At 36.1% G+C, this 9,141-nt stretch overlaps 1 pseudogene; it reads right to left on the reverse strand.

Moving 5' to 3' along the window:
* Positions 1-8,869, reverse strand: part of LOC123581422 — a 168,705-nt pseudogene extending 159,836 nt beyond the window's left edge.
* Between the last annotated feature and the right edge of the window lie 272 nt (positions 8,870-9,141).

Raw genomic sequence — 9,141 nt, forward strand, 5'->3', positions numbered from 1 at the left:
AAAACTTAGAATATTGAGGGTGGAGAATCATCTGTACTTCACAGAAGGGAAATCAGAGATCTTGGGTGTATATTGTGAAGGTTAATTTTACGTGTCAAATTTACCAAGGCCATGTGGTGCCCAGATATTTGATCAAATATTTTTTGGGTGTTTCAGTGAGAATAATTTTGGATGAGATGAACATTGAAATCAGTAGACTGAGTAAAGCAGATAGTCCTCCATAATGTGGGTGGGTCTCATCCAATAAGTTGAAGGTGTGTATAGAACAAAAATGCTAGTTCTCCTTCAAGTAGGAAAGAATTTTTTCTTTCTGATGGCCTTCAAACTAGAACATCACCTTTTTCTTCTCTTTGGACTCAAAAGGAAATATTTGTTCTTCCTGCTGGCGTTTGGACTGGAACTACATCATCAGCTCTCCTGATCTTCAGCTTACGAAATCAGCTTGCAGATTTAGGGATTGCCAGCCTCTGTAAATTGTAAGTCAGTTCCTTATGCATCCTATTGTTTCTCTTTCTTTGGAGAACTCTGATAAATACATATAACTCTACATGGTGAGAATCATATGTATATTACTCCTTTTTTTCCAACTGCGACATTCATATTAATATAGTATATACATGTGTTTACTAATTAGTGATAAGAAAACAGGGGAAATAATTCTACATATCCATTAGTCTTGAGTAGGCTCTACTCTGCTAACCCTGAATAGGTATAAAAGTACGACACTCTCCATTATACCACCTACAGAATGCTTTCTTTCACATAGGTGAGAGTATGATTTCCAGATGTCTGCCCTGATCATTTAGGGAATATTATGAGGAATCCACCACTCTTAACTTTTCACACATGCCTTAGAGTAATCCCTACAGAATCGTTACAAATGACTGCAAACTCAGAAAAAGAAGTGGGCCTTGGTTTGTTGAGGTGGGTCATTTTGTTTTTGTGTTTTGTTTATTTGTTTGTTCTGAATATGTGTAGAAAAGGCTCTTGAAGGAGGAGAAAGAAGTTTATAATGAAAGTACAGACTGTGTGGAGAACCAGTTTAAAAAGTCTTTCCAGTGTAACACAATTGGCTTTACACAATTAGAGGAAAAAGAGTGGGTGGGAAAGAATACATTGCTGATGTCTAAGAAGCTACAAGAAAGCCTGAACAAGACAGAGCTTGCTTATGAGAAAAGCACAGTTTCAATACAAGGTTGTTAGAGTACAATCTGTTGTTTATGCTTGACCAGCCTGGCCTCCTACAACCGTGTGGATTTGGTAGGCTGCCAGTCATGTTATCCCCCTGGCTACAATAAGTTTCCCGCAAAGTCTGTAAGATTCTTGATTGACTACCACAGTCTTTTATGTATGGAATGTGGGTCAGAGAGCTCTCTCTTCCTTTCAAGATCACAAACACTGAGTGCTGTAAGCCTGGATCTACCCGTGGGTACACCCTGCCCTTCTCATTCCTTATCCTGGCAATAGGAGAGAAAGTGGCCAACACACAAACAAGGGATAGTGTCTTATTTTTATAACATCATCTTCAATGTGGGAAAGAAACTCAGATGTAGGCATAAATTTCAATTAATCTACATTTTCTTTAAGTGTAAAGATTCATGAAATACCATTTTTATAACATTTAATGATGGAAAGCAATTCAATAATAATTGAAACCTGGGTTATTACTGCTATAAATCTTTAACAGTCTTACAAGGGAAATTTCATTGAAAACAACAGAATGAGAGTATAAAGGCTGTAGCACCACAACCTTGAATTATTTTTTGAGGTCAATTTCAGCGACAGTTTCCAAATTGAAGTCATTGTCTTCTCTGACTGGGCCATAGGTCCGGAAGCTAAATGATTGAACGGTACATCTAAATGGTAGCTTGAGACAGGAAACTTACCTGGATGCAAACATGGATTTTGTGTAACTCTAGGTTCTTTTGGAAATGATACATGTTTGTAATTCACCAAGCCATAGTCTCACCTCATCCCCTTCACTATCTATAACTTGGAGTGTAATTGGGTATTGACACTCCCATCAGTTGGGGGGTGGCAGAGAAGGAAGACAAGGCTGATGAGGGGAAATTATTATTGGGTATCTTTGCCTCTTGCGAATAATGAAGGTGAAGTAATTAGTAGAAATAAATGTGGTAGATATCAGTTAAAATGAGACTAAAATTGGAAGTTTCCACATTTTACATTCTCCTTTCTTAAATAGTACTTAAAAAAATAGGCAAATGTTATACTCATTATCTCAAAGGTTAAAACGGATCATAAAAAAAAAAAAAAAAAATGAAGGGTTTATCCCCAGCTTTAACTTGCAGGTTTGAAAAAAGAGAATTTTTTTTTCAAGGACAGCGTGTTTCTAGAAACACCTTGAAAGATGATTTTCTTCAAAAATTATATTAGAACATTTATCAACATAAAACTAATAGTTTCTCCTAGCAATAAAGTAGGGGGATTTATAACAGCCTTTAAAAATAACTTCATTCATAATGGGTCCTAGTCAAACCAAATAATTATAAAATATTGATTTTTTTGAGGTATAATATTTCAGAATTCCATTACATGATGGGAAATATAATGTATTTCAAATTAAAGTAGAAATTTATCTCAAATGTCTCTATATTCTTAGCTGTCAATTCAAGGTTTTTGGGGTGTGTGTGTGTGTTTGTGTGTGTGTATGTGTTTTAGTTAGCTGTTTAGATTATTTTCCCTTTATTATTTCCACTGGGTTTTTAAAATTTTTTATAAAAACCACCTGTTGTGACGGATGATTCTATATATATGTGAAAGGTTACCTATTATATATATATATTATATATATATATATAATTATTTATGAAAAGTATTTTTTAATCAAAGAGAATACTTCAGCGTTGATATGACAGAAATTAAGGAACAGTACACAATTTAATTTTATTTTCATGAAGCACTGACTTTTTATCAAGGGAGTGATTTTTAATTTTTTTAATGTTTATTTTCGAGAGACAGAGAGAGAGAGAGCAAGCAGTGAGGAAACGAGAGGGAGGAAGACACAGAATCCAAAGCAGGCTCCAGGCTCTGAGCTGTCAGCACAGAGCCGGATGCTGGGCTCAAACTCACAAGCTAAGCCATGAAATCATGACCTGTGCCAAAGTCAGATGCTGGATGGATTGAGCCCTCCAGGTGCCCCTAGGGAGTGATTTTTAACCTTTCTGGTTCACTGATCCCTTTGTAAACCTGATAAAATGTATAGATCTATTGCCCAGAGAAATGCACATATACATCAGAAATATATACCACTTATTAGGGATACATGAACTGCTGATTTAGACCCTAGATTTAGGACTGATTTTAAGTCAAATCTGTTTTTTAATGTTAATTGTAAAACTAATCACTGTCATCTTTATTTGATAGTTTATATGGATGAACTACAAAATCTAAAACAACTTATTCTAAATGATTAAAGAATCATTTATATATTTGAATAATTACCTGGAAAATTAAGTTTAAAAAATGAGAAATAAACAGATACTCCACAAGCCAGAACTCTTATTGGAAAAATAGACACAAATAACTTATTTTACAATAAATCATAAAAATATATTTATTGGCATTCTAAGAGTTTAAAAGTCTTTCTTCTAAAAGTAAATGAAAACTTGTATTTTTGTGTTCTTAAAATATAAAGCTTTTCCACTCAGGGTACTAACAGGAAATAATATTTTCAGATCAATGGAAATAAAAGCAACTTATTAGAAAAAAAACACTAATTTTGACGTGTTTACAACTTGTGATAATATCAATCATTGGACATTCTTCTGCCCTCAAAGGGCTCATTTTTGCAAAGAGGCAAAGACTCAACAGTATGCAGGAACATGCACACACACACACACACACACACACACACACACTTTAATGCTCTGTTAACTAATTATCTCTTAGATTTATCATGATAACATATAACACGGGTTCTAGAGAAATGGCTAAGGGAAAATCCTGGATTCTACCACTTGCTAAATGGCAAGGTATTTATTATCATGTTTCATCACCTGTAAAATGGGTTTCCTTACCTGTAATGATATCATGTGCCTCATAGGGCTGAACATGTCATTTTAAGTGTTTATCCCAATGTCTGGAACATAGCAAGCACTCCAAATTTCAACTATGAATGATGCTGTCACTATATTGTGACAGTCGTAGTAGCAGTATTTGAGGAGTAAAAATTCTTCCAAAACTTTCTCTAAGGAGATAGAGGACCGATAGGTAGACAGACAGGTTCAGAGGTAAGTATATAGACACAGACAGCCCACGGGTCTCAAGGTATGGCCCAGGGACCTTTGAAGCTCTCCCAGATCCTCTCACGGAGTTCATGACATCAAAACTATTTCATCACAATACTAAGACATTATTTACTTTCTTCACTTTCATTCTCTCACAAATCAAGAGTGAACTTACTGAGGCCAGAAGGCAGAAGCAAGTATGAGAATCCAGCAATCCTTCATGAAGCAAGAAATGAAAGAGTTTTGCATGATGCAAAATAATGCCACTATTCTCACTAAATTAATTTCATAAATTTTATAAATTTAAGTTATAATTTAACTTATAAAAATAGAATATTTTTTATAAAATGTTATTACTAAAAGTAATTTATATTTATTGTTGTGTTAAATGACTTAATAAGCGTATTCAATATGTCTCAGTTTTAATTTCTTTTTTAAAAAATTTTTTATGTTGAGTTTTGAGAGAGAGAGAGAGAGAGAGAGAGCATGAACAGGGGAGGGGCAGAGAGAGAAAGGGACCCAGAATCCTAAGCAGGCTTCAGGCTCTGAGCCATCAGCACAGAGCCTGATGTAGGGCTGAAACTCACAAACTTCCAGATCATGACCTGAGCCACAGTTGGACGCTTCACTGACAGAGCCACTCATGCGCCTCTCAGTTTTAATTTCTAGTAACTGTGAATAAATATAATCCACATACACAAAATTTTTCTGGTGTCCTCCACGTAAAAAGTCTCAAAACTAAAAAGGTTAGGAACTGCAGCTGTATAAATTGCTTTGCAAATGGACTTTTTGTTATTTAACAATCTACCAAGTACAGTTATCCATGTCATTTCAATATATCCACATCTACAATTCCATTTCTGCATGGCTGAATTGTTGAAATGTACCAAATTTGTTTAACCTGAGAAATGCTGATGTTTTAGTAGAGATAATGATCGCAGATTGGAGTATGTATCCTTTGAGAAGAGATGAGAGCTGGCTTCAATTATAAGGGTAAATTTTCATTGGGGCCTTAACTACCAAGTGTTTTCAGTTTGTTTTGTTCTGTTTTGTTTGGGGGTTTATCACTATGTCGATTCCCTGAACAAATTTGATAACCGTGAAATCACACAAGGAAAATGGAAGGCCAGTCATTAATTAGGCATTTTCTTATCAGCTCTAACAGAACCCATATAATAATAATAGCTATGGGGAAAGAAACCGATGGGAAATACCAAACATAATTGCCCTTAAGTCCAGGAGCACCTAATCATTATACATTTAATCAGTAACAAGGAGAGTTACCTTTGTTTACCAAGCTGATGAGATAAATATAAACCAGTGAATCCAAATTACAGTTTAGCTATGAGTGTTATTCAGTGATACTGAATCTAATCTTGAAATCTCTAAGTCTTTTAAGTTCCCTCTGATCTTTCACATTTAAAGAGCAACTGAAATAGTAAGTCATCTTTTCTTTGGGGGGATGGCATTCTTTTGTCCACCACACTCTTAATGTTTAGCTGGTCATTTTTATGGAAAAAGATTCTTGATGACTCTACTTCTATATCTCAATGCCTATTTAAAGCACCTATTATGAAATCGTGTTAGATCTCCCCAAATACCCATGAATTGGAACAATTGTATGCATCTAAATTTACTGCTAGAAAATATGCTAGCAAATAAGGAATATCAGTTGATTTGCCAGAATATAATTAAGTTATCTACAGCAAATCTTGATTTTGAGCTTCGTTTGCCTATTTTGTTGACATTTGCACTCAAGCTTTATATACGTGTTGAGGATCAGTTACCATGGAATAATCAGTGTGTTAAAAAGAAGGGTATAACACACATTCTTTTCAGCAAGGAAGGGTATAATGTTTGGGGTCGACATTTTATGTTGGACACACAAATAAATATTCATAAACCATTACAGAATGGAAAATCTAAAAGCAAGTGTCTACTAATCAAGGAATGAAAGTACAAAGTGCAAGATGAACGTGCAGAGAAGAGAGAAATCTGTTGCTGGGGTGTGTTTGTGGAGGCTCTGTGGCAGCAGGTAGGGTCCCGGTAACCACGGGGGATGGAAGGCCAGGAGAGATCGGGCTGGGGCCTGGAGACTGGAAGAAGGCATCCCAGGTGCAGGTAGCCACATGGTGAGGCAGAGATGTCTGTGGGTTAGGAAGTCTCGTTGATGGAATTGGATGGTTCAAAGGAGCATTGAGAAAGTGAAAACAATAAGTTTGGACTAGACTGGAAAATATCTTGAATGACAGGTCCAGATTTGGGTATGACTATTTAGGCGAATGATAAAGATAGCAATACACAGGAAGGAAATATAAGTAATAGAGAGAGCAGTAAACTAGAAGTTAGAGCATTTGAATTTTGCTGGCTGGGTAAGTGTGACCATGGCTCATGTCCTTTCTGAGTCTCAACATTTAGAGTGAAAGAGCAACAGATGAGACTTTCACATCCTATTCGCATATTGCTGTGAGGATGAACTGAGACCATACATGCTAAAACGCTTTACAATTGTAAAGTAGCGTAAAATTAAAGTATTAAATATCATTAAAGTATTAAGTAGGAGATCATGCCCTGACATAAGAAAATACTTTATTTGCTCCAATGACTGTTGACAGAGATGCATTTTAGGTTAGAACAATCATATTTTAGACCTAAAGAAAATGTGAATAAGTATGTAAAAAGAAAAAGGGGGTGGGGAGAGAGATCATTCATTTTTTTTCTTCCTGTAGTGTTGTGAAATGGTACATCATTTTAGCCCTAAGTTTACGAAAACAGATAATAAGCAAATAAATGGGATAAGGATATATTCAAATGACCTAGACCTTTACACTGAGTTTTCTTTGAGTCAGGCCCCTTGAATTTGGTACCCTGATTTCAAAACTATTTTAGCATAAAAATACATATGTTTTTAATAGCCTCTGTTCTGTATTGTCTCTTCTATCCTGCATGAGAAAGGATAATAAAGACTGGACTCTATTATATGCAGATATCAATCGATATATTTTACATTCCACCAGCTTCAAGTTCTTGCCCACCAGAAAAAAATTTAAATTTATAGTGCTGTTCTTGTGGGAACCCTTGAGTGGAAATGTTCCTTCATTAAGAAAAGGAATGTGATCAGCACATTGGAATGTAAATTTCTTAGGCACAAGGGTTTCCTCACAGTATTTTAATAGACCTTGACTTCATGGTTCCCTTATTTTAAGAATTTATCAGGCGTCAACAATAGTTCCAGGCATTTCTAATAAACCTATAAACAGATAAGAAAATATTAACAAGGTACGAAAGATTGCTTTTCGTTTAGATTTTTTGAAACAACCTGATATGTAACAGCATTAAAGTAGGCACGGTTTAGATTTCTGAGTGGTGAAAAGCACCCTTGACATTGTCCTCTAGTTTTATTTCTATGCTTATCCCAGCCATGGTCAGTCTTGGCCACCACGAGAATCACACACATGTATCGTCGCCCATTGTGGCAACAGCACTATTTCCTCCTGGAATATTAGAAAATACCATATGCTTTATAGCGCTTTCCCACTTCAAGTCCCTTTTTTTCTCTGCTTGTCTTATAAAATAGGGAACTGAATACTTCCAGGGTTGCCTCCAAAGGCATTTGTTGATCTTGATTCCTGTCCTGGATCCACTGCTCTTTAGTTGTTTGACTCTAGATGAGACCTGAGACATTTAACATTATTGGGCACATCAGACATGATAAAGCATTTGAAAGTAATTTGAAAACTAATTACAAATGTAAATGGTTCCTATTTGTAATTGTGTTGGTAATAGCCTACTCTGGCAGTGTATTTCACTCTTTCTCAACACACACATACATACACATGAGAAAGAGAGAGCAAGAGAGGGAAAGGGAGAGAGAGAAAGAGAGAGAGAAACAGTGAGGGAGAGGAAGGGAGAAAGAGAGAAACATAATGCAAAACTTCTCCACCATTAATTCTTTAAAAGTGTTTTGTTTAACTGAGTGGCTCAGTTGGTTGAGTGTCCGACTCTTGATTTCTAGTGAGGTCGTGATCCTACAATTTGTGGGATTGAGCCCCGGGTCGGGCTTTGTGCTGAGCGTGGAGACTGCTTGGGATTGTCTCTCTCCCTCTGCCCCTCACCCCTGCTAGTTTTCTCTCTCTCTAAAGAAAAAAAAAAAACCAAAATCAATAAATAAAATTAAAAGCGTTTTATTTATATTTGATTTTAAAAATCAGGAAGCAGAGGGTTCAAGACCTGTGACTCAGCTACCTCATCCAAAAATGGATGTGTAAAAGCTAGGAGAAACTGACGATAGTTAAGATCATGAATATGAGATAGCACTTTAAAGTAAATTAGTGTTACAAACAAAGTGCATTGTTATTATTAGTTACTATTATTAAATATATAAAATTTTTGTGAAAATCTTCTTTACAAGCCAACTTGACCTAACAGGTTAGCCACTGTACATTCGATAAAGAATAATGGCATAAAATAATATGCCTAGCAGGATCCGTTTGCTAACCCTTGGGATCTTCACCCCTAAGGGCTAGCAGAGCAGGTGCAAATGAGGAAAAGGACTTACCTTGAGGAACGTTGGTACATAGTTTAGCCAGATTGGAAATCTGTGTCCATTCTTCCCTGAGCATCTCTACTCCAAGGAATGACTCTAAAGGCTGTCCTTATGTCCTACCCTCTATTCCTTACAAACACGGAGACATGGAGTGGGCCAAAATGTTGTTTTCAGTGAAAATACTTCTTTGTAATCATACTTAGATTTGTTGCGCACAATACATTCTCCATGCTCCTTTACACATGCTTCTCCCTTGGTCTGCAGCATCCTCTTTTCTCCAGGCCCCTCCTTTGCCCGGTTACCATCTACACACTCATTTGTTAACTTCTCTATGGAGCATGGTGAGGC

Source organism: Leopardus geoffroyi, chromosome A3 (genome assembly GCF_018350155.1).
Source record: "Leopardus geoffroyi isolate Oge1 chromosome A3, O.geoffroyi_Oge1_pat1.0, whole genome shotgun sequence".
In the NCBI taxonomy this organism is placed as follows: domain Eukaryota; kingdom Metazoa; phylum Chordata; class Mammalia; order Carnivora; family Felidae; genus Leopardus; species Leopardus geoffroyi.